A 25,572-nucleotide genomic window follows, 5' to 3' on the forward strand; every position below is an offset into this window, starting at 1 on the left:
GATAAAACTTGCAAGAAGGTGAATGTGACATATTCCATAGGTTCAATATTCATGTCTATTTTAGGGATTAAAAAATAAAGGATCTGGGAACCGCAAGTTCCCAGATCCTTAATTTTACCTGATGTCATGTTGTCATGGCAAGGGCTTAGGATATGACTAGTATAAAAATAAACAAATAACCTGTTGCCATCGAGTTCATTCCAACTGATAGTGACCCTATAGGACAAGTAGAACTGCCCCATAGGGTTTCCAAGGAGCATCTGGTGGATTTGAACTGCTGACCAAAAGGTTAGCAGCCATAGCTCTTAACCACTACACCACCAGCATTTCCATGACTAGTATGGTTGCCTGGAAATCAATCCAACCAACAAGACAGTTGGAGACGAAGTCAGGATTCATGTGAAATCAGAGGCTGAGGTTTATTCAAGATGCTTACTTTGTCGGTCACAAGTGAGGCCAGACACCAAACCAAAGATATGAGAACAAAGGCCAGAGTTCCAAGGATCTTCTACTCCCAGGGAAGGGCCAGAGAGCATATTACCATCAAAGGAGAACCTTTGCATGCCGATAGGGTTATAGCACACTCGGCCGGCCCACAAAAGACATATATGCCTCCTTTGTTAATTTGTATGCTTAGAATATAAAGAGGTAGCAGTGAAAATTATCATATAGATAGAAAACTCCCTTGATATACACTGAAATGGCTAAAATGTTTCTTCAGATACGTCCACACTTCACACCATTGTCCCGATTTATCAAAATTGTTGCCCTTCCCCTATTCAGTCAATAGATGAATAGCCCCTTCCCAGCAGCTACTGAAGTGCTCGGCTTAAGGTTCATTTTCCCCAATAGATTCTCCTCTCCACCCCAAAGACTGAAGAGACGTAGGTCTGTTAGCCTCTTGGAAGCTGTGACGCCACTGGAGATACCCTGTGAGAAAGCAGCAAACAACTTCAAGTTTTGCAAACTGACTGTCACATATCTCCCAAATACGGCAAAGAAGCTCAAAAGCCCCTAGTTAAATTGGAAGTTATAAATATATGCCACTGGGGAAAAAAATTGAAATGAAGGCTAAAATAATAAGTTGATGCAACAGAGTAAACAAGGAACACAAAAAGTGCTGCTGTTACTGGTTTTTTTTTTTTAATCTTAACTCAAATGCTAGTCAAAAGAGAAGATTTTTTGGAGAACCTCATTTTTTAAGCTTGTTGTTGTTGCATGCTTTGAGTCGATTCTGACTCATAATGGCCTTATATAACAGAGTAGAACCACCGCACAGGCTTTGCTTGGCTGTAATCTTTATCGGAGCATTGGTGAGTTCGAACTGCAGACCTTTCAGTTAGCAGCCTAGTGCTTAATCATTGCACCACCTGGGCTCCTCTTTTGTGAAGCTTAAGAGATTTTTAGGCATCTGATTAATACAATTAGTGATGTGGTGTGAGAAGTAAACTGAGAAATAATGTAAATGTTGGAAAAAAAAAAAAAAAAAACCCATTCCCCTGGAGTTGATTCCGACTCATAGCGACCCTACAGACAGAGTAAAACTGTCCCATAGCATTTCCAAGGAGCGCCTGGTGGATTCGAACTGCGGACCTTTTGGTTAGCAGCCATAGCACTTAACCACTACGCCACAATTTTATACGAGGCACTGGCTTGTAAGAGGATGAGCGGATGTTCATTGTCAAGAAATTCCTTAACACATAAATATACCCAAAATCCTTTCACTGTTACAATAGAGCTTTTCATGTGTCCTTTTTTTTTTTCCTTCAAATGAAATGGAAAAATGTTCTATTTTGAGTCTTTCATTACTTTTCATTCCATAGATGTTTCAATAAAATTAAAAAAAGATGTGAATCTAAACCTTGCTGCTGGTTTTGTAAAATTTGTTTACATAATGTGGGTGGCCACAATTTTCCATAGTCAATTTGTTATCGGAAGAACTGTTTGTTTATTATCCCCCACAAAGATTTTAAAAAAAGACAAAGATACTCTAACTTGACAACCAAAACCAAACCAAACCCAGTGCCGTCAAGTCGATTCCGACTCATAGCGACCCTATACAAATATGTCCAAATCAATGCTAGACCCTATTTGCTTTATCATAAGATGCTTGTTAGGTTTATTACAAAAAGGAAACCTAGTCTATAAAATAATTCAAAATTACCCTGTGAAGCAGTTTTGAAAATGTTACCATCCCTCTTATGAGAAATTTTAGGTAGAAAATGGACTATTTTAAAAAAAAAATCTTTGAATAAATGCTAATTTAAATTTAGGGGGTTCAGTTTATCCTGAGATGTCATTACCTCTCTGAATCCAAGTTCATGTAAATGAAAGTCTTGAACTAGACTGTCTCTAGAAACTCCACAGGAGTATCTTTCTATTACTTTCATTAGGGAGGTCCTTATCTTAAGATGTGGTCTTAAGAGGGGCCTTAAAGGATCAGAGAGCTTTGATTGATCGAGGATGTTTTTTCTTACAATTTTCATTATGTTGATCTCCAGTTGCAAAACTTTTCAAATAACATCACTTGCTAGAGGACAATTCCAAATCACTTCGCCCAGCAAGAATAGCCTGCCTCGTATTTCCTCTCTACCATTCAATGTTTCTACCACCACTAGTTTAAGGAAACTTCTGCAATAGGTAGACTGATCTACTCACCATCTCCTGAACAAACCGCACTCTCTGTGGCACCTCTGACTGGCGTATCGTTTCAGAACTTCTCACTGAAAGGCACCTCTGCTTTCGTAAAAATTTCACTTGTTCCTCAAGTGTTAACTCAGATACATCTTCTTCTGTAAAGTTTTCTTAAATACATGTGTCTACCTTTTTCCTACCATTTCTGGATGGTTCCTGTTGGTTTTGGAATACAATTCCGTTTATAAAACATGACATACAAGGCTCTTGGTGATATGGTTCCTGCCCCTAGCTTCGTTTGTTAATGTATTTTAACAGATAATTCATAAAAAACTTACAATGTGTCAAGCAGTGGACCAAAATGGTAAATCAAACAGGCAAAGTCCCTGTCCTCACTGAACTTTCATCCTAGTAGGGAAGATAGATGACAATAAGGTTAAAAAAAAAAAAAATTGAGAAGTTAATTTCAGGTAGTGATATGAAGACAATAAACAAGGAACATATAATAGGTGGGGGGACAGTATCTAGAAAGACTTCTTTGAGGAAAGTACATTTCAACGGAGCCTGAGTAACAAGAAGACACCAGCCAAGTGATAACCCAAGGGGAAGGCACTGCAGAGGTAAATAGCAATCACATATTGCCAAAGGCAAGAATAAGCTTGGTCTGTTCAAAGGAGAAAAAGGCCACTGTGACTTCGTGTGGTGCGCAAGGTAAGGCGCATAGTCGCAGATGAGATCAGAAAACTGTGCAGATTTTTCCAGTGACTAACAGAGAAGAGTGGAAAATGGAATTGTACTTCATAGGAAAAGACAATACTTTGAGCAGCATGTAGGTAATCAAAGGAGATAAATTTTTCTAAGAGGTGGCAACATTAGTGGTGTTAAGTGTAGTATCCATTAATTCATTTCAATCATTCATCCAAGAATACTGGTTGGAATTTTAGTATGTATCAGGCACAGTGCTAGGTTCTGGAATTACAGAGATGGTAATAGTAACAATAGATAAATAGTAGTAATAGCTAAAACATATAGCATATTTATTATGTGTCAATGTCTATACTATGCTCTTTACATTAACTCATTTTTTTCCTCACAACAGTCCTATGAACTATATATTATTAATTGCCGTTTTACAAATGAGACAACTGTGGAATAGAGAGGTTAAGAAATTTTCCCATGGTTAAACAGCTAGTACATGGTAATAAACATTTTTGAAGTCAGGGAGTCTAGCTCCAGCGCCTATATTTTTACCATCTACTCCATAAGGCTTCTTGTGAAAAGAAAACAGGCATAGTCCCTATGATCAAGGAACCTACAATCTGATTGTTAAGATAAATATTAAGCACAATTAAAAAGAAAAATAGTAAAAGCAAACAGTTACGGATTTTACAAGAGTAAGTTTATTGATAACCTCAAATACAGGCATTCCGTTAATAATTCTAGAGGGAAAGATGAAAACAAAAGATACAGGAACATAAGCGTGATAGATTTGGGCTGTTTGAGAAAATGGCCCATGAAAGGAAGAAAATATCATCAAAAAATAAGAGAATTAGAAACACAATTTGCTTTAAGAATAGAAGACCGTGACTAAATTTGGAGTTAGAGCAAAAGTGTCAGCTGGAAACTAAAAGAGTAAAGAGTTTTGAAATTTGGAAGAAATAAATATATACACAAGCTCCTCCAGGTAGGGATGGTCTACCCAAAGATAAAGGAATTACATTTATGACAGGAAAGATATTTTTCTCAACTGATTTTTGAGGCAAAGTGATGATAGGAGGGATGGCTATAAATAAAACAAGGTATAAATTAAGGATAGAGGAAATAATTCACATCATATGGCTATAGCAACAGAAACACTGTATGGGACATGGAACCATATATAGCATAACACAGATCACTCAATGGTATTGAAGTTGCAGATAGGAACAGAATCATCTATTTCTTGTTGAAACAGACTGGAAGAAATGTTGTTGTTGTTGGTGTTAGCTGTCCTCAAACTGGCCCCCAACTCATGGTAACCCCATGCACAATGGGACTGAACCAGTGTGATCCATAGGGTTTTCACTGGCTGATTTTTGGAAGCAGATCACCAGGCCTTTCTTCCTAGTCTCTCAGTCTTGAAGCCCCTCTAAAACCTGTTCAGCATCATAGCACCATGCAAGTCTCCACTGACAGACAAGTGGTGGCTGTGCTTGAGGCCCACTGGCCAGGAATCAAACCACAGAAGGCAAGAATTCTACCACTGAGCCATTGCTCAAAATTTTTTCTTTACATAGAAATATTTATACTTACGTTGAGTATTTTGTATAGTAAATATAGAACACACCATTGTACGTGTTCAGCTATTGTCATTTTGTTCTGAGATTGTCTTTATAAAAAGCTGCAATTTAGTAATCCCTTTAGGCACTGATGGAGTCCTGATGGCACAATGGTTAGGAGCTTGGCTGCTAACCAAAAGGTCAGCAGTTTGAATCCACCAGCCACTCCTTGGAGCAGTTCTACTCCGTCCTATAGGGTCACAATGAGTCAAAAATCAACTCAATGGCAATGAATTTGGTTTGGCTTTGGCCAGGCATTGCCAAATACAGAGTCAATCTAGCTGAGATGCCTGATAACTTCCTTCAGCATCAGGGGCCAAGTATGATAAATACCTCATACAACAGTGTATTGAAAAAGCAAGCATTATTTCTTTAATGAAGTACACTTGCTAATAACCTAGGATTTAGGGTTACTTAATTTTACTGTGTGGTGGCACAGTGGTTAAGAGCTTAGCTGCTAACCAAAAGTTTAGCAGTTCAAATCCACCAGTTGCTCCTTGGTAACCCCACGGGCCAGTTCTACTCTGTCCTATAGGATTGCTGTGAATCGCAATCCACTCGGTGGCAACAGGTTTTTTGTTTTGTTTTGTTTTGGTGGCTAACACAGATTTTTTATATCTGGGTACCCAAAATTTCAAGCCCACTGTGAAATTGTGGAAGAATGAATGAACAAATAAAGAAATAATGACAGCAGAGATTGAGACAGTGAGAATGGCTAGACCAGAACTCCTCCATAACCGCTGTAATTGGTGAGATGTGCCTAGATGTGCTGGAGCGCTCATGACTCGCTGGGTGTGGGTGTCACTCAACCTCGTGGAGCACAGGTGTTGGCATCGCTTACAGCTCATTCATCGTTAGGCTGCAGCAGTGTTAACACATGCTGCGTTGGTGCTAATCGCGTTTGTTTTTACAGTCACCGTGGACCGCCCTTCATCATGCCAAAGAGATAAATGTTCGGTGAGGAAAACAAGCCTGGGAGCGTCAGATCCTTTAGTTACCCGGGCTCATGCACACCCTCCCTCCCCCAGCCTCCTGGCAGATTCCTAGGTCTGGACCTGTAAATTCTCAAAGACTTCAAATTCAAGAATTTCAGAAGACTTAAAAGTGCAAAGAAATAATTGTTTTAAGAAATTGTATTTGACGTGAACTTATTAAAGAACTCCTGGTCAAATCTTTAAATTCTGATACTGAGCGCATGTCATTGATTTCACTGTAGATCAATCAATGCCATTTGATTTAACAGAAACAATTTAGAGGTTAGTATTTAAAGATAATTAAATTTGAATTGCGGTCAACCACTCTCGCTATTCCATTGCTAAACTATAAGATCAGAATGAAATGTTTAGTGTTTTAGCAAAACCAGGAAGCATGTATGCAGACCTGTACAGCAATATATTCAAATACTCATTGATTAAAAAAAAAAAAAAAATTTTTTTTTTTTTTAGGTTCTGTCTAATTTAATGACAAGATTCAAATACAGAATCTCCCCCTTTTAGTATTTAGTGGTTTTCATTAAACATATCAATTGACTTCAGCTTAACAAAGAAAACATTGCTAATTCATTATTGAGGATCTCTAATTTGCAAATTACATACCACCTGTTAGACCTTAAAGAGATTTTCTAAAATGTTCTGAGATAATTTCTTCTGCAATTATAATCCTTGATCACCTGATGCCACTCATCTCTGACTCATGATGACCCCATGTATGTCAGAGTAAAACTGAACTCCATAGGCTTTCAATCGCTGATTTTTTGCAAGTAGGTTGCCAGGCCTTTCTTCAGGGCACTTCTGGGTGGATTCAATCTGCCAATATTTCAGTTAGCAGCTAAGCATGTTACCCGCACCACACAGACTCCATGTGGTCCTTAGCTTGGCTTTTTTTATATGTTAAGAAAAGTTTTGCTAACATAAATTTCACTTCAAACTCATTGCAAATATAATTTCTAAATTGGGAAGTAAACAATTGAGGCTGCAGGATAACCAAGTTATTTTAGCAGCTGGATAATTTGTTGTTGTTCTTGTTTTAAGTTTTAGTTATGGTTGCATTTCCTTTCTATTTAGCTTTTTGCTGAGTCTCTCTCCAGTTGTGCTATTTTTTTCCTTTGGGTTTTGGCTTGAATTCCATTCTTTGTGGCTTTCCCATTTGACTTGCAGGTCTCGGGTTGTAGTATCTTGTTACTCTTTTTGTCCTTCTTGCAGACTGGTATAATTTGTTCCTGAGATAGAGAACTGTTTATTTGATGAACTTGTACTACCTTGAACTTTCCCTTTTCTCTTCAATTTTCCTCTGGTTCCTCGTTATTTATAATCTAATTTTATTAAAATTCTCTTAAATAAAATTACTTTCATTTTATTTAGTGTACTCTCTAGTTGTAATCTTTTATAGTTACCTCCAAGAAGGTTTTATGCATAATAAAATAATTTTCACCGAAATACTAAAATCAATCAATCAAGCAGAGTATTTATCTTAGTTTATTCAACTACTTATCACATGAACTCAAAGTTTACAACGAAGATCAGCTGTCAGAGAAGCAGTCTGGAATGGCGATTAAGCACACAGAATTAGAAGTAAGATTCAAAAAACCAAAACCAAACTCACTGCCATTGAATCAATTTCGAATCATAGCAACCCTCTGAGGAGACAGAGTAGAACCACCCCAAAGAGTTTCAAAGCTGTAATCTTTACAGAAGCTGGTGGGAGTGATTACTGGGGTTCAAATTCTCACCCTGCCATTTCTAGCTATGTATATTACTTAATCTCCTTGTGTCTCAATTTCATCTACAGAACGGAGGTAATATTATTACACAGTATAGGGTTGCTGTGAACATAAAATTAGTTAATACATAATGTTATTATATATTATATATATTACATGTTGATATATGTTATTATCAAAAGTATTTACTTAGCTTTGAGTTTTCTGACTTATTGGTATTATTTCTAATATGAAGTGCTTATCTTTATATTATCTGTGAATGGGGGGGTGGGGTGGCTGGGTGCACAGGCGCGCACACACACACACACACACACACACACACACACAGGCGTATGCTATTCCCAGTGTCTTCAAGGTAACCATTTAGGGATCCAAAATGTTCTCTTAGATTCCAGGGAGACACCGTCTGTATCCCAAAGCTTTATCTTAGTTATGCTTGTATGTCCTTTATTTTTTAGTCCGGGAGACCTGAGTTTTGCTTAATGAGCCTTGGTGCTTTCAGGAAAGATTACTTATCCTGATACAAATGGAAGCATGCAATAGTGGGTGGTAGACCCAATACATCATGTCTCTGGTCCCTTAACAGTCCCTCCCAGGATTCAGTAAGAGATATCCAGCAACTGGAAGAGAAAATTACCAATCAGCAGCAACATGGTCAAGAAGAGCTAAATGATGATATATTGATAAGCACATGCTCGCTTCCTACACATTCAGATATCAAAAAATACAGGCTGAATGGTGTGTCTGTATCTATTACTCAACCACTTTTTGTATGGCATTTTAAATTTTATAACATATTGATCTAGATCATAAATTCTTTATACAAATGCTAAAATACTGCTGTATGTGGTATCTACTTACTCCCGGCAGCAGAGGCATGCTCAAATTAAAACTGAATAATGTTATGTCTGTGCTTCCTACTCTTTCTGATTACCACCACAGGGAAAAGAAAAGTTACATTTAAATGCAAGATAAAAATAAGTCATGTATCTAAGTCAAGAGTGAGGCAATCTCTCCCACGGTTTTGAATTAAATCAAAGTCCTCTGCCTTTAGCAATCTTATTACAAATCATATTATATGATTATAACCTTGCCCCCTTCACTTAGCCCATACTACAAAAACGATAACAATAGCCAAAAAATCATCTTAATCCCTGAGTGAATTTTTCTGTTATTTGCAAACATGTTTATCATCAAAAGACAATAATCTCCCTCAGAGCATGAGATTGCGTCTAGTTAGTCCCCATCATCTAGACTGACAGCGTTCATCAAGTATTTACTGACTAGGTAAACTAGAGAGAAAAAGCATGAAAGTTCTTAGAAAGATCTCAAAGGTCGCTAGCTTTTTTTTAAGAACTGCATGTTTTCATAGTAGTGTCTGTGCCTACTATTGTGTGCTGTGTTTTATTTTTGTACTTGCTTTTTCAGTTGCATTCAGCCTTGCCTTCACAGACTCCACATCAGCTTTTGACATTGTTCACAAAGCTTGGAAATTTGAGGTATGGGTTGGACTTGCTGGAAGAAAAAATTCTGAAAACTTTTCTAATCTTCACATCTTTAATTATTATGAGTTCCACATGAGTCCACCATCTGTCTGTCAGTTTGTTGTATTGTGGTAGGTTATATATTATTGTGATGCTGGAAATTATTCCACCAGTATTTCAAGTACGAGCAGGGCCACCCCTGGTGGACAGGTTTCAGCATAGCTTCCAGATGAAGACAGACTAGGGAAAAAGGCTTGATGATCTACTTCCAAAAATTAGACAATAAAACCTTAATGGATCACAACAGAACATTGTCCCACTAGCCTGATTTGGAAACATTATCAGGAGGGATCAATTGCTAGAGGAAGACATCATGTTTGGTGAAGTAGGGGACCAACAAGGACATGGGAGACTCTTGATGAAATAGATTGGCATGTTAGCCACAACGATGGACTCGAATATGTAGGTGTCATGGATTGAAATATGTCCCCCCAAAAATGTGTGTATCAGTTTAGCTGGGGTGTGATTCCCAGCATTGTGTGGTTTTTCTCCATTTTGTGATTGTAATTTTACGTAAAAGAGGATTAGGATGGGATTGTTACACCCTTACTAAGGTCACATCCCTGATCTAATGTAAAGGGAGTTTCCCTGGGGTGTGGCCTGCACCACCTTTTATCTTACAAGGGATAAAAGGAAAGGGAAGCAGAGAGTGGGGGACCTCATACCACCAAGAAAGCAATGCCCAGGGCAGAGTGCATCCTTTACACCTGAGGTTCCTACGCTGACCAAGGGAAGACTGTTGCATCACAAGGACCTTCCTCCAGAGCCAGCAGAGAGAGAAAGCCTTCCCCTGGAGCTCGTGCCCTGAATTTGGACTTCTAGCCTGCCGGACTGTGAGAGAATAAATTTCTCTTTGTCAAAGCCATTCACTTGCGGTATTTCTGTTATAGCAGCACTAGATGACCAAGACAGTAGGCAATTGTTAGGATGACATAAGACCATGAAACCTTCTGTTCTGCTGTACATGAGGCTGCCATGAATTGGAGTTAACTCAAAGGCAAAAACAACACATGGATAGCATGCAGAAAATGACAAATACCATAACCAATGCCTGGCAATTACCATAAAAACAATACGATTTTTTTGTTATGGAAAGCAAAGTAAAACTTATAAAAATATTTACTATGGTACTATGTCACACACACCATTGTTTTGTTTTGACGCTGAAGATTAACAAATATCACAAAGGATATGAGGACAAGAGATTAGGAAAAAAGAAAATAGATTTATTAAGAAAGAAAAAAATAAAGCAAGAGTTTCAAAGATAAAGACAGCAGGGAGATCAGAAAAAACGAAAGTAAAGTGAAAGTAAGCAAGAAAAACAGATTATGAATAATGAATAATAAAAAAAAAGATTACTTTGAAAATCTCATAAAATGTTTTCATTTTATCTAAAATGTTTCCAAAGGTAAAAGTTTACCTTTTTATGTATGATTATCTACCTATTAAGTATTAGAAAAAAGGAATGCTTGGTCTTAAAAAAAAAAGAAAAAAAAATCACCCTACAAAATATCTTAAGATAGAGGAATTATCCCCATGCAGAAAATGAAACAAACTTGTATTATTATTAATTAAATTACTTGCCCATATTCTCACTTAACTTCAGGGTGGAAAAACAGTCACTTGAAGAACATTTTCTCATTAACTACTTTTAGTTCCCACAGCTTGGTCTCAATAAAATGCAATGCACTAAAGTACATCTTAGTGGCCAGAAAAAGTTGATTTGGTCACATGGGACACCGTTTGCCTCAGGGAAACAGTGGAAAATTTTTTTCGGGGGGATATATATAAAGAGAGGGAGAAAGAGAGAATAGAGGTCCACGGGATATCGGAGAATCTTTACTGAACACTACAAATGTGTTCAAAAAGGCGGGGGAGGGTGGAGGGATGAATAAAAAGGAAAAAAAATGCTTTTCAAACAGCAGTTTCTGTCAGGTCCAATTTACCCATGACCTGTTTGGAATATTCAATAGACTTTATAAAATCAAGATGAAATCCTTACTACTTCGATCTGTAGCATGTTAAATACTAAAGGTTACTACCAAGATAGATTCTATGTTGCATGACAAAAAAAAAAAAAAAGTTTAATAAATGGATTTTTAAAAAAAAAATACATGACTGAGGATTAAAAATATCTGAGAGCACATGCACAAAATACAGAGACTCAGAATTATTGTTTTTAAAGGGAAAAAATATTTTAATGATTTCACACATTTAAGGGCAAAATTATATCCCCTTGTATCTCAATATTAATAGACATGATAAATATTAAGATAGAGATACTAAGTTAAATCTTGAAAAATCTCAATTGGCATATGTAAACAGCTCCAAAGTCATTTTTCTTGCTTTTATTGCTTAATTCTACTATTCTTGGAATTTAAAAATGACTTTGGTAAATTGCAGGTTTTTTTTTTTTTTTTTGTCTTTCTTCTGCTTTCTTATTATATTACAATACCTCATGGCTCAAAAAGCGAAAATGCACAATTTCTTTGATGTTGCTCTTAACCTCTTTTACCAAAGCTTTTGTTTGGATAGGATGAAATGATCAGATTGAAATTAATATCAAGAAAAAAAGTTTTAAAAAGCAAAAACCAGAGTGGGGCCAAAAATAACATAAGCAGGCCCTCCTGCACTCAATCTTCTGTAAGTGTTCTGCCAGGGCACTCTCAATGTGTATATTCAATTACTATCAAGGGACTGTAAATTATGTGACACATTTTGAGTGGTCTAATGTCCACTGGAGAAATGAGAGATGCAGCAATGATTTCCATTTGCTCACTGCCTTTGAACTCAAACCATCAATGGATCTCACTTGACTGAATTTTCTGCTTGAAAGATTTGAATTTATACAGCTTAAATAATAAAAGAAGATATTACCTACAAATATATAACATTTTTTTCTTACGGCTTTTCAGTGTGGTGAATGGGAGCATCGCTAAAGTCAAAATACTTTAGTTATGATCAGTAAATGGCTTCACGACTCTTGTATTTTTCTGTGTGAAGTTTATAAAATCTTCTCTAGCCCTCTCTCGGCATGAGGATTACATTCAGGACTTTGGGAAATCGTATCTTGGAAAGGCTTGAAGTGGACAGAGGTAAAGAAGAAGCTGCCAGTTAGGTCCAAGGGTTTTGTTCATCCCAAAAGATAATGGAAAAGGCACCATTGGCCTTGCTGAGAAGTCTTCTTGATTTGTCTCTTAGAAGATTATTAGAATCAGGCCGTTTGATTGCCTCTTCCATCCAGAGTCCACAGGAAACATTTCTGCAGCTTCCAGTTGGTACAAAATATTACTCCTGTTTTAAATATGGCAATTCATGAGCCACAAGTCCCTAAGAAACACTTGTCAGGCATGTTAGCCTTGAGTCTGAAGATTTAAAACAGATTTTGAATTATGTTTTATGTGTACATTCAATGCCTGCCTCAAGCTAAATTAAGAGTGTTTGTGGAAGACAATTAATTGTTTTATATAAGACAATAATTTTTTAACACAATGATCATTTCCCATAATGATTGTAAAGAGCTGGAATGGGGCTGAATTATTGTAAAGTTCAAAACTGTTCTTTTATCATTGAGGTTACTTGGAATCATGAATTGATTTACTCTAAGCTGCATTCTATGGCTTGGGTTGGGTGCACTTTAGTCTGACCCAAGCCACGGTATTTTCAGTTGCATATTACGCATGGGAAAGCTGGACAATGGATAAGGAAGACTGAAGAATAGATGCCTTTGAATTATGGTGTTGGAGAAGAACATTAAATATACTATGGACTGCCAAAAGAGAAAATAAATCCGTCTTGGAAGAAGTACAACCAGAATGCTCCTTAGAAGCAAGGATGGCGAGACTGTGTCTTACATACTTTGGACACATTATCAGGAGGGATAAGTCCCTGGAGAAGGACATCATGCTTGGTAGAGTACAGGATCAGCGAAAAAGAGGAAGGTCTTCAATGAGATGGACTGATACAGTGGTTGCAACAATGGGCTTAAGCATAACAATGATTGTGAGCATGGCAAAGGACAGGGCAGTGTTTCATTCTGTAGTACATTATGTCACTATGAGTCGGAACTGACGGCACCTAAAACAATTTGCATTCTGTTAGTTTGCAAGATTTAGTCTCATGAATAATTATTTCCTACCTACCTGTTCACTAACCTGCCTATCATCAGGTCTAAGCGCAGTCAAGAATACCTCAAAAGTGCATCAGCCCTTTTATTAAATAAATAAATAAATCCTATCTGAAATTCAGAAGAAAGGCCTGGGTAATATACTTCCAAAAGTCAGCCAATGAAAACCCACTGGATCACAATAGTTCAATATGCAACTGACATGGGGATGGCACAGGACCAGGCAGTGTTTCATTACCAATGAAACAATTTCCATTGTGCATGGGGTTGTTGTGAGCCAGGCCAACTAGAAGGCAGCTAACAACAACAACCTGAAATTCAAGGTGTAATTTGAATACATTTGATTTTTTTTCTCAAATTATTCATTAAAAACAAGTTGCAATAATGATCAGGATTAAAAGCTCGATTAAATTTAATCATCTGCAAAATAATTTTATTCTTTTTGACTAAAGGTGCAGCAATAGCGAATTTGAATTAGGAAAGCTTTTAATTTGTAAAATGGTGATGTTGTGTGTTCAACACATACCATCACAATCATTAACTATTATAAATAGCAAAATTCCTCTTTAATCCATGCAAAGTATCTGAACAAGGAGGGTGGCGCCTCCCCAAATCAACCGTCCTGCTTACTTGTAAATTGATTGTGATTTCCCATTTGTTTTAGATATTTTAAATCTTAAAGCAAATAGATCTGTGGTAAAATTATGCTACTATATTAACATACACTTGTATTTCAATAGGCACTTTATTTTTCTGATATTGTCATGACATAGCTACTCCTGCATTTTAGTTTATTTTCCAGATGATACTCATTCAATTCTTTAGATGTGCTGGTGTTTTATGTTAAGTGCCATTGAGTCAATTTCCGACTCATAGCAACCCCATGTGACACAGTAGAACTGCCCCATATGGTTTCCTAGACTATAATCTTTACAAAAGCAGATCTCCAAGTCTTTCTCCTGCAGAGCCTCTGGGTGGCTTCGAAACACCATCATTTTGGCTAGCAGCCAAATGCTTTACCATTTGCACCACCAGAGCTCCTTAATTCCTTTGATAGTAGAGGAAAAACAAAACTCTTATTTAAAAAATTCTTATTTAGAAAGAGGCTGCTGATAAATTTAATTTTGAGGGGGCTATATGAAAATCTAAACCCTGGTGGCATAGTGGTTAAGTGCTACGGCTGCTAACCAAGAGGTCAGCAGTTCAAATCCGCCAGGCGCTTCTTGGAAACTCTATGGGGCAGTTCTACTCTGTCCTATAGGGTCGCTATGAGTCGGAATTGACTCGATGGCACCTGGGTTTGGTTTTTGGGTTATATGAAAATCTTTAGTTATATATCTTAACTTTCCTATTTTTAGCCTTGATTAAAATGATAGCTATGTGCTTTTTTTTTTTTTTTTATGTGCTAGCAGACCTTCAAAACATAAAGGCATTTGAAACAGGTTCTCAATAAGGGGTTAACCTGAGCTACTCTTGGGTAGATAAGGGAGGAAGCAGAGGAGAACCCGTCCTCAGAAAATATGCACTAAGTACATTCCAGGAAGCATGTAATGTAAAAGTTCTCCAAAATTGCTTACCCAAACTGTTATCAGAACCAACATGAGGAAGGAATTGCTCGTTTGAAATGTCTGTGGTATTGGTCACATTGAACCGTAAATATGAAAACTTTGCTGTTTTTCACGTCAGAGCACTTTATACTTTCACTCTGTGCTGCCCAACTCAAGTTAAAATTCCTCAGTAAAACTTCGTTTCTTCTGTTCCTAACAAAGTACAAAATTTTCTTCTTTGACATATTTAGTGTCAGAAGTGGAACTTTGAAGGTGCATTACATTCAATGACCCCGAGGTTGAGGAATTGGGTTTTGGTACCAGTGAGCTGTTTGGACTATCCATCTTTGCAGACTCTGGGGAGTCATCTCAAGGTAAATAGCCTCTCTGATCCGAGCTGCACTCCTTTGTGTTGAGCTCTTCGAGTTTTGTTGAGGATCTGCTTTTGTTTTTGCAAGTAAGCTTTTGTTGTCTTTTTGGAAATGGGAAATGCCAAATCTAGGGGAAAGTTGGAGCCTTGATTCAGGACTCCTGCCCACTACATAAACAAGAACTTTGGTCCTTTCACATGTGAGTTTTTGTCTGGTTGGCATGACTTCACTAAAGATAGTCTGGAAAGTCAGTGGCCACTCTGGGGTTCTTTTGACCTGTCTAGATTGGTTTTTCTACACAGTAGATTAGAAAACAAGAGCTCCCAGATTAAACAAAGTCAATGGGATGCCTATTTTGATGGGTACCTAGAGCCTTCTGAAAGACATCAAGACAGTAAAATTGCTTCTTTGGAAGATACTGTTTCCAAATTAACCAAACAAAATAAGGAGCTCCAATGCCACAAACTCTGCTCCTACCCTATCTGCACCTTTCCTGGCTGAGTCACCTTTGTACCCTTCTTTACTCTCCTATACCTCCAACAATACTTTACCTGAATTTTCTTTCTTTCCTAAGAAACAGAGAAACCTCTGTCTGAAATGCCCTTTAAAATCTGTCTTAGTGCAGAAGCTGAGGAGCCTCCCTGTATTACTTTTGACTCCTGGACAAGCTCAGAGCTGTGTAGCATTGTGAAAGATTTTCCAAAGCTGTGTCAAGACCTTTACAAGTTTGCTGTGAAATTTAAAATCCTTGTAGTAGCTTACTGATCTTGGCTTCCAGATCTGTTCCAACTAGTCCATATGATAAATGGTCCTGAAGCAACTCAGCTATGGTTAGAACATGCTGAGTGGAAAACTCCCTCCAGAAGCAATGAAGATTCCACTGCAGAGTCCTATTTTGAAGTGGAATTAGCAAGGTATTGTACTGGCAGAGATCTGTAAAGACAGAAATCTGGCAATAGGAATCAACATCTGAAAGGCCAAAAATGGGAAGGAAGGGAGTGGAATCAACCCACAAAGCGAAGTGGCTCTGGTTACTAAAAAAAAAAAAAAAAGCTGCGGATAAACAAGGTCAAAAAAAAAAAGAAGATAATACCCTTACAGCTGACCTTTGCCAACAATATTGAGCAGAGGGAGATCCCTCTAATTTGAAAATGAAAGATCTGATTTGAGCCATAAAGAAACAAGAAATAAAAGGCTCACAGGACTGGGAAAATTTAGACTCCCAAATAACAGCTTTCTGAATCCCCAGCACTGATTGAAAACCCAGTGCAAAGCAAGAAAAACAAATAAAAAATCTCTTCAAAACAGGTTTGTGTTGAGAAGCCTTGAAGAGACCTTAGTGGCTTGTTCTAGAATGTTCTGACAACTTTCCCTGCCACAATAACCAAATAACAACATAGTCACAGCTAACTAAAATGGGAGGGACTGCCTCCAAGTTACCAGGCAACGAGGCTAGACCCATGCTGCTTGCACTTGAAATGATGGAGGCATAACTCCACAAATGACTGAGGGCTCTGGACCAATTTTGCACAGATCTTCTGACTTTAAGAAATAATTAATAAGAGTAAGAATTAAGCCTAGGTCCTTCTGTCACCAGGGAGAACCAAAGGCCTTATGTTACAATTAAAGTTCAGTGAGAAAATGAAAAGAATTGTATGTCTTGGATGTTTAGATACCATTGCATGTGACTGTGATCTCTATAACACCTGGCACCAAGATGAGGAAAACTTTTGGTCTTGAGGTAACCATCATTGAGACCCTTGCCCAAGTCTGACTATGGATGTCTCTTCAGTGACTCAACAAATCCCTGTCAATTTGTTGGGCTGATATCTTTTGTTTAAATGGAACTGTCATTGCAATTTACTAAAAATAGGGAAACATTATTAAGTTTGCCCAATGTCCAAAAAAATACCGACATAGGTTTTCAATTAGAATAGAGCCAAAAGGAAGAGGTTGCTTGCTGCTTGCAAGTGTTGGTCACACATAATGATAATTCAACACAACCTACCTCTCTTCCCCCTGATATTCTTTCTTTAATCCCTGAAACTTTGTGGGCTCTTATGTCCACAGATGTAAGTTGGGTTCTGTTAACAGAGTGAATTAAGATTCAAATAGGTACATCTAAACCCTTAAGAAAGATTCCCCAGTATTCCCTTAAACAAGATGCTAAGGAGGGACCAGCTCCCATTATACAAGATTCTTTTTCTAAAGGCTCGAATGTCTCCTGCACCAGCCTTTGCAATACTCCTGTTCTTCCTGTGAAGAAACCAAACAATATAGGATGGGGGTTTGTTCAGGATTTATGGGCCATTAACCACATTATTATTTTTAGGTCTCCAGTAGTTTCAAACCCTCATTCATTGCTTTCTAATATTCCTCCAAACACCATCCCTTTTACAATTGTTAATCTTTGCAGTGCTTTTTATAGTATTCCTGTGCATCCTGAAAGTCAATATTTGCTTTCATGGGAGAAAATCAACAATTTACCTGGATCATAATGCCCCAGGGATTTACTGAATCTCCCACCTATTTTTTCAAATTCTCCCTTTGCAGTTTATGAACAAATACAAATTGCTGCAATATGTTGATAATTTACTACTATACTCAACCTCCTAGTCGACTCGTAGTGACCCTATAGAACAGATGGGGCCATTCTACTCTGTCCTACAGGGTCGCTATGAGTCAGAATCGACTCGACAGCAATGGGTTGGTTTTTTTGGTTTTTACTAGAGCACATATGCTTGCTTCAGGAAAGTCTGTTAATATTCACACTAATTCTAGATATCGCTTTAGGTTTGTAAAAGATTTTGGCATTTTATGTAAGCAAAGAGGATTTTTAACCTCTTCTTATACTGCCATAAAAATGGAACTTTAGTGGCAGATCTTTTAGATGCTCTGCCACTCCCTTCTGAAATTGCTGTTACAAAACTACAAGGTTCTTCCAAATTACTATTACCCTCATGATGAATAAAGAAAAACCAACCTGTTGCCGTTGAGTCGATTTCAACTCACAGAGACCCTATAGAGCACAGTAGAACTGCCCCATAGAGTTTCCAAGGATCTCCTAGTAGATTTGAACTGCCGACCTTTTGGTTAGCAGCTGTAGCACTTAACCACTACACCACTAGGGTTTCTGAATAAAAAAAGGACCCCTCAAATTTGTTTACCAACTTTTACAGAATTAACTTCAGAAAAATTTTTAAAGCACCAAAGACTCTTTGTAGTGATAAATCAAAACAAACGAAAAACTCAACATTTTGGTTAGAAGCCTGCGCCCTTAACCACTGCACCACCAGGGTTCCCTTTGTAGTGATAAAGGGATGTACTTCATTGGCCAATTCCCTGTTTTTTAGAGATTTCATTGCCTTTAACACCCCCAATCTTCTGGACTAGTGGAAAGGGCTAATAGCATAATAAAAACTCAATTAGCCAAGCTTTTAAAGGCTCTAAATTTATTCTGACTTAAGGTTCTTCCTTTAATCCTTTTGAACTTAAGATCTATACTGTTTGGATCCCAAAGAATTACTCCACGTGAGGTAATTACTGGAAAACCTATTGTTGTGTGCCATCAAGTTGATTCCGACTCATAGTGACCCTATAGGACAGAGTAGAACTGCCCCATAGGGTTTCCACGGAATAGCTGGTGAATTTGAAAGGCCAACCTTTTGGTTAGCAGCCTGAGTTCTTAACTGCTTCACCACCTGGGCTCCACTATGGACCTATGGCCCTCCCTTATGTTGCCTATACCGACTCTTAGATTGTTCAACCTGCAGTCTTTAATCCAATACACTATAGAATATTTTTCACAGGTTAAAGAATTCTTTGATGACTGAAAGTTAGAATCCCAAAATGTGACTAACATTGTCCCAGGAGTCTACGTGTATTGGAAAACACATCAATCAAAAGGCTCACTAGAACCTCATTGGAAAGGGATGTATCTAGTTCTCCTTATGAATCTGTGTGCTGCCAAATTACAGAGAGTTAAAACTTGGATCCATTTTTCACAACTAAAGACTGCCAAGACACCTCTGTGGACTTGTCAACCATATAGAAAGCTAAAAGTCACTTTAAAACGCCCTAGTGGCCAGAACCACATAACATCTGAAGTAGACAACTGATCCCAAAAACATGGAACAAAAGTTCATGAATCTCGCTGAATTTTGTAGACTTTGCATTATAATTGTAGCTATTCTTATGTTATTAGCTTTAATTCATATTAGTGGTCTTCCTCCTTGGTAATTTTATCCAACATGAAGGTCCATTTAACTTTTATCTTTCTCTTTTCAGTGGTGTCATATGCCACATGAGAAGAGAATGCATGCATTAAATTAGCCCAGTCAGTACCTACCAACATCAATTTGACTGAACATTGGATGTGTCATCCCCATCTGCAATCTGGGCATGAAAATTCAGACCATTAGCATTTCCTATATCAAATTATAATCTTGTATCTTTGTATTGGAAACCCTGGTGGTGTAGTGGTTAAGTGCTATGGCTGCTAACCAAGAGGTCAGCAGTTCAAATCCGCCAGGTGCTCCTTGGAAACTCTATGGGGCAGTTCTACTCTGTTCTATGGGGTCGCTATGAGTTGGAATTGACTCGACGGCAGTGGGTTTGGTTTTTTGGGTTATCTTTGTATTACTATTACTTGTACTACTATTAATTTCAACATTACCTTTAAGTGAGCCATATGTGTTAGGGTGTGGCATCCCCCTGAACTGTTAGCCCAACCTCAGGTACCATGCTTCAACCTAACTTATATCATGGAACAAAGATTGGATTATTTTAAGATAAAATAATTTGCCAGTTGGAACAAATAACAGAAGTACTGCCTTAATGATATGACTTTTCCACTTTACCCTGCTGATTCTCCTAGGTACTTCCTGAGTTTGTCCCAAAGTGCAACTCAATTTTCCAATTGCTTATGGGGAAGAGAGATTTAAACAACTTGTCCCCACTTTGTAATAAGCTCTGGAGCACAGAGAGATTAGGTTGACTGTCCCTGCGTAATAACTCCCTTACTGAAGATTCGCTTAAGCAGGTTAATGAAACTATTCCTTTCCCAGACAATTATACTGGAAACAATACGATCTGTGCTCCTCCTGTATACACACTTTTATGTAGAGGGTCAAATTATAGCATAGTAGAAGATCCAAACCCAAGTGATAGGCCCTATGCTTCAGCATCGCTCTGCTTAGATGATTGGAGGATGAGAGTGCAATGCATATTAGTTCTCTTAGGAGTTCCCAGAAATACTCACTCTTATAATGAAAGTGTACATTGAAGATCCTTATCTGAAATAAAAAAGATTCTATATCAGATCATAATCCAATAGCTGATAAACCTGGATTGGGATGGGTGTTCCTTTGAGCACTGTTACCCAATTACAGTATTCCCCAACTTGAGAAATTATTTGCTACTTACCTACTACCTTGGCTCAGATTGCAGATGATGTTGCAGATGGAATGACTGCTCAACAAAGATCTTTAGAATCCCTTGTTAAGGTGGTACTAGATGATAGAATAGTTCTCGATTTCCTCCTGGCCCAGCAAGGAGGGGTTTGTGCTATTGCTAATATCTCCTGATGCACTCAGATAATCACCACTGGAGAAGTAGAACAAGACATCAGGAAAATTTGCCAAAAAGTTACTTGGCTGCATTCAATACCTCCTATGCCTGACTATCCTTTTTTAGAGATCTTTAATTCGTTACCCAATGGTATGGTTCTTGGCTACATTTCATATTACAAATCAGCTTAATTCTTTTAATTTCTTTACTTATTGTCATAGATTGAATTGTATCCCCCCAAAATATCTGTCAACTTGGCTAGGCCATGATTCCCAGTATTGTGTGACTGCACATCATTTTGTCATCTGATGTGATTTTCCTATGTGTTGTAAATCCTACCTTTATGATGTTAATGAGGCAGGATTAGAGGCAGTTATGTTAATGAGGCAGGACTCAACCTGCAAGATTAGGTTGTGTCTTAAGTCATTTTATTTTGAGATATAAAAGAGAGAAAAAAACAAAGAGATGGGGGACCTCATACCACCAAGAAAGCAGTGTCAGGAGCAGAGTTCATCATTTGGACCTGAAGTTCCTGTGCTGAGAAGCAGCCAGACCAGGGGACGACTGATGACAAGGACCTCCCTCCCAGAGCAGACAGAGAGAGAAAGCCTTCCCCTAGAGTTGACACCCTGAATTTGAACTTCTAGCCTAGATAGAATAAATTTTTGTTTATTAAAGTGATCCACGTGTGGTATTTTTTATTATAGTAGCACTAGATAACTAAGACATTTATCACTGTAGGATTAATCAAACGTTGTATGAAATGGCTAAGGCCTACATCCAGGGTGAAACTTCTCTATGAAAAGAATCATGTATTTCAAAGAAACCGAGTCCTTAGAATAAAACTGATTTCACACTTCAATTTGACCTTTTTGTTATGTATGTATATTCTTTTACCTTGAATTCTAGTCTTAAGCCCTTACCAGTGTCGAGATTAATGAAGAGGACCCACCTTTGTTTCTCTGGTTGTTTTGTGTTGACGATTATTGCTTGAGTTTGTTCTGAAATTTTTCCTCCTATTTGGTCTAGCCTGCTGCCATAACCCCAATAAGGATCTACCCACCCTGAAGATGAGGCCTATTAGCTTGGTAAGGTGAAGGAAACAATTTTTGGTTAACTGAAACTCCTCAAGGAAGCAAAGTCCTTGCAGAAGAAAGGATACTCAACTGTGGGTGATCAGCACCCCCTAGTGGAGACTTGATCAAAAGGGGGGAATGCGCTCGCAGACCTTGAAAACATAGCAGAATTCCAAGTGAACCCTCAATAAGGGGTTAACCCAAGCCACTCTTGGGCAGCCAAAGGAGGGGGTGGAGAGGAGAAGCAGTCCTCAGAAAATACGTGCCAAGAACCTTCCAGAAAGCATGTAACAAATATGTTCCAAAAATTGCTTACCCAAACTATTATCAGGAACTGATATGAAGAAAGAATTGTTCTTTTGAAATGTTTGTGGTATTGGTCACACTGAACTCTGAGTATAAAAACTCTGCCCTTTTCCAAAATGGCTGAGCACGTTGTACTTTCATTACGTACTGCCCAACTTGAGTTGCTCTTCCTCAATAAAACTCTTTGTTCTGATTCCTATCAGAGCATGAAATTTTCTTCTTCAACAGCTATATACGTTATAATGAATGGGCTGGAGGTGTGTCTTAAACTATAACTGCCCTCATCTATAAAAATCACTATAATAATGATATATCAAGAACTCTTGTAATTGATATACAATTAAGAACGTGAAATAAAAAGTTATAAACTAATTTTGAATCAGTGTGATCATTACTTGATGTAAAATATTTTGCATTTATATTTTAAACAGTCATTTAAAATTGTGTGAAGACATTTTGTTTAGTTTTCTTCGAAATTGAACATTTTAAAAACTATTGTAAGACCTAGAAAATATGGGTTATCTTTTAAACCTAGGTATTACACACATTTATAATTTGATTTGTTAATCTATACTGAATTCTAAATTGTGTCTCTAAATATATCATTTTGGAGTTTGGGTGTATTTTTTAGTGTAGACTAGGTTTACAGTAGAAACTACACTAAATTAAAAAAAAAATATTCGAAACTAACCAAAATCAAACCCATTGTCACTGAGTCGAATCCAACTTCCAGTGACCCTACAGGACAGAGCAGAGCTGCCTTATAGGGTTTCCAAGGCTGTAATCTCTATGGAAGCAGACTGTCACATATTTCTCCTGCAGAGCAGCTGGTGGCTTCAAACTGCCAACCTTTAGATTAGCAGCCAAGTGTTTAGCCACTGAGACACCAGGGCTTCTTATTCAAAGCTAGCCATTCTATTCAATGCATTCAAATTTTATAAAACATACAGATATGTCATTGCTGTTTGAAAAATAAACTTTTCAAACGTGAAAATTTTATAAAATGGTGACAGGATCATTTGAAATGACCAAATATATTTAAAATTTTGACAAAATACATCATAGTAACATGCTTTACAATATTAAACATTATTAAACCATTGAATTCTGAGTTTCTTCCAATATTCTAATTGGCACTATTCCCATTTTCTTCATTTATTTCAGCCACCTGGCAGTTCCTGCCAAAATCCTTAAGTTTAAGTGTCAGAGATTTAGGTAGAGTCAATCTAGATTTGAACATTCTTGTTACCACATCTAGCTGATGGTGTTATTCCCTAAATCTATGTTTTTACACAAATACATGCTGATATGTATAGCAGTGGTTTAAACAACATAGATGAAAGACTATGTCATAAGTTTATATACAGCTTCAAATACTATTTTCCTCAAAGTTGTTCATTCAAGCAAATATTATTAATACAACATTAAGCAAATAACAAACTCATAAATTTTCACCTCCCTGTCAGAGCTCCAGTCTTTGCCTGAGGTTATAGAAAGATGGGGAACTAGTCCAACAAGCTCAATAAGGAAAAGGAGAGGATGATGATCCAGGATATTTCCTTTATCAAGAAAACTTCTGACATTTTAAAATTATCAAGGTTTTCTTACAGGAGTCCTTAGGATCTACATCATAATATTAGTTAGTGCTAATTAAATATAAAAACATACCTTTAGTTGTGGATATGTCTTTGCAAACTTCGCCTTTCTAATAGTCATCACCTATACGTGCATGGAGTCCCTGCGTGGTGCAGTTAACTCATTCGATTGCTAAACAAAAGGTTATAGGTTTGGGTCCACCCAGAGTTGCCTCTGAAGAAAGGCCTGGTGATCTACTTCCAAAAAATCAGCCACTAAAAACCCTACGGAGCCCAGTTCTGCACTGACATACCTGTCGCCATGAGTCGGAGTTGACTCAGTGGTGACTGGATATGTGTGTACTCACACATACACACTCCAGGAACACTCAAGGAACAGCCTCTTACTTCCTGAAAAGTGACAAAGTGACTGTTACATGTACCCGGCTAGAAAGTAGAAAGAAAGAAAATAGCCTTGGAGGTAATTTCCTGGCTGTCCATTCATGATGCATACTTGTATATTACTTAATGTGTTTGCATAACAGCAAAGAGAAAATAATATAATAATATATAACATTTACTTACTAGGAACTTTCTTTACTAGAGCCAAGCCCTGTTCTAACTACTTAAAAGCTGCTTACTCTCATTGATTCCTCAAAAATCTGAGAATGATAAAGATTACATACTTGCTAATGGTTGCTGTTTGTATGAGCAAAGATAGGCTCATTGTAGAGAAAAAAATACAGATGTTTCCTCAAGTATCTTCCCCTTTCATAAAAGGTAAAAACCAAAGTTGGGGTCAGCTCAGAGCTTCCTATATTATAGAAAGCAGGGCATTGCTGTTGGGATCTGGAGAAAAGTGGGAAACTGTCACTGGAAAAAGGTGAGTGGTGGGAAGTGGAATTGCAAGGGGGTTCCCAGGCAGTAACCAGGACTATAGCAATGAGGGGGAAGTTATAAAGGAAGGGGGGAAATTCCAAGACTGCTACAAAAGAGCATGAGGGGTTATTGCATACACCCTAGTGAGTAAACTTTTTACATGCCTGGGACATGACTCTATTGGTAGGGATTCCTTTTACATAATATATTGATAATTGAGGGATCATTAATTTTAAACAATAACTCTTTGTTTTCCAAAATTATCAAGGTGTGATCTGTATACAGTTTGTCTGGAACCTATCTATTATCAAAGTAAAAGGTAGTAATACCTATATTGGAACCCCTGGGTGGTGTAAATGGTTAACATGCTTGGCTGCTAACCCAAAGGATGGAAAGTTTTAGTTCACCCAGAGATGCCTCTAAAGAAAAAAAAAAAAAAAAAAAACCTTTTTTTTTTAGGCCTGGTGAACTACTTTAAAAAAATCAGTTATTGAAAACTTTATGGGGCACAGTTCTACTCTGACACACATGGGATCACCATGAATCAGAATCGACTCCATGGCAATTGGGTTTGTTAGTAGTTAATGCTTATATATAAAATGCTCCATCAAATCAACCAGCGACTATTGCATTCCTCCACAATCAAGAGAGCTTCACTTCCAATGGACACTTATTTGTGTATCAATCTCCTACTCTAAAGGTTTGTTTTATTCATATTTACAAATGGATAACCAAAGTAAAATAAAATCCCAATACAATGGGTTGTTATGGGAGTGGAGGGATCTGGTATACCACGAGCTTAAACAATGTGAGAAATTCATTAGGGCCATTGTGTTTTTAACACCAATGTTATAAGAATCCACAAGATGAAGATGTGTTTCCAGGAGAATTTTCAAGCTTTATGAGAATT

At 37.5% G+C, this 25,572-nt stretch overlaps 1 long non-coding RNA gene across 20 annotated transcripts in view; it reads right to left on the minus strand.

The window, feature by feature from the left end:
- Positions 1 to 25,572, minus strand: part of LOC126061472 (uncharacterized) — a 597,975-nt gene that overhangs the window by 214,771 nt on the left and 357,632 nt on the right. For 3 of the 20 annotated variants that reach the window (XR_007513783.1, XR_007513789.1, XR_007513793.1), the window contains one exon: positions 20,520 to 20,553. The exons of 15 other annotated variants lie outside the window; for them this stretch is intronic. This is a non-coding gene — a long non-coding RNA (uncharacterized LOC126061472). Of the gene's footprint in view, positions 1 to 20,519; positions 20,554 to 20,683; positions 20,864 to 25,572 lie in introns of all 20 variants that reach the window. 2 more of the 20 variants (XR_007513785.1, XR_007513791.1) reach the window with 1 other exon arrangement.

This window comes from Elephas maximus, chromosome 18 (genome assembly GCF_024166365.1).
Source record: "Elephas maximus indicus isolate mEleMax1 chromosome 18, mEleMax1 primary haplotype, whole genome shotgun sequence".
Taxonomy (NCBI): Eukaryota; Metazoa; Chordata; class Mammalia; order Proboscidea; family Elephantidae; genus Elephas; species Elephas maximus.